The sequence below is a fragment of the Cucurbita pepo genome, unplaced genomic scaffold, assembly GCF_002806865.2.
Source record: "Cucurbita pepo subsp. pepo cultivar mu-cu-16 unplaced genomic scaffold, ASM280686v2 Cp4.1_scaffold022619, whole genome shotgun sequence".
In the NCBI taxonomy this organism is placed as follows: domain Eukaryota; kingdom Viridiplantae; phylum Streptophyta; class Magnoliopsida; order Cucurbitales; family Cucurbitaceae; genus Cucurbita; species Cucurbita pepo.
Window position 1 is genome coordinate 1 of NW_019668291.1, and position 225 is coordinate 225.

The 225-nt window shown below is 33.8% G+C and overlaps 1 long non-coding RNA gene across 1 annotated transcript; it reads right to left on the reverse strand.

The window, feature by feature from the left end:
• On the reverse strand, positions 1-225 carry LOC111787417. The gene is made up of 2 exons (XR_002813977.1): positions 193-225; positions 1-106 (listed from the first exon to the last, which is right to left on the reverse strand). It is a non-coding gene; the product is annotated as an uncharacterized LOC111787417 (long non-coding RNA).

Sequence of the window (225 nt, forward strand, 5' to 3'; positions counted from 1 at the left end):
CAAAAAAGTGTCAATTTAAAGCAGCTTCCTCTTGAATAAACAGCAGAATTTGATTCACAGCTGCAGCAATTTCATCCACCGTATTCAACTGACACCCTTCTTCAACCTTCAAAAACAACACCCAAAATCCAGAAATTAAGAACAACCCATGTCTTAAAATCCAAAAAGTTTCAAACTTTAAGCTATAATTACCTTAATGCTTAGAGAATAAAGAACCATTTGATC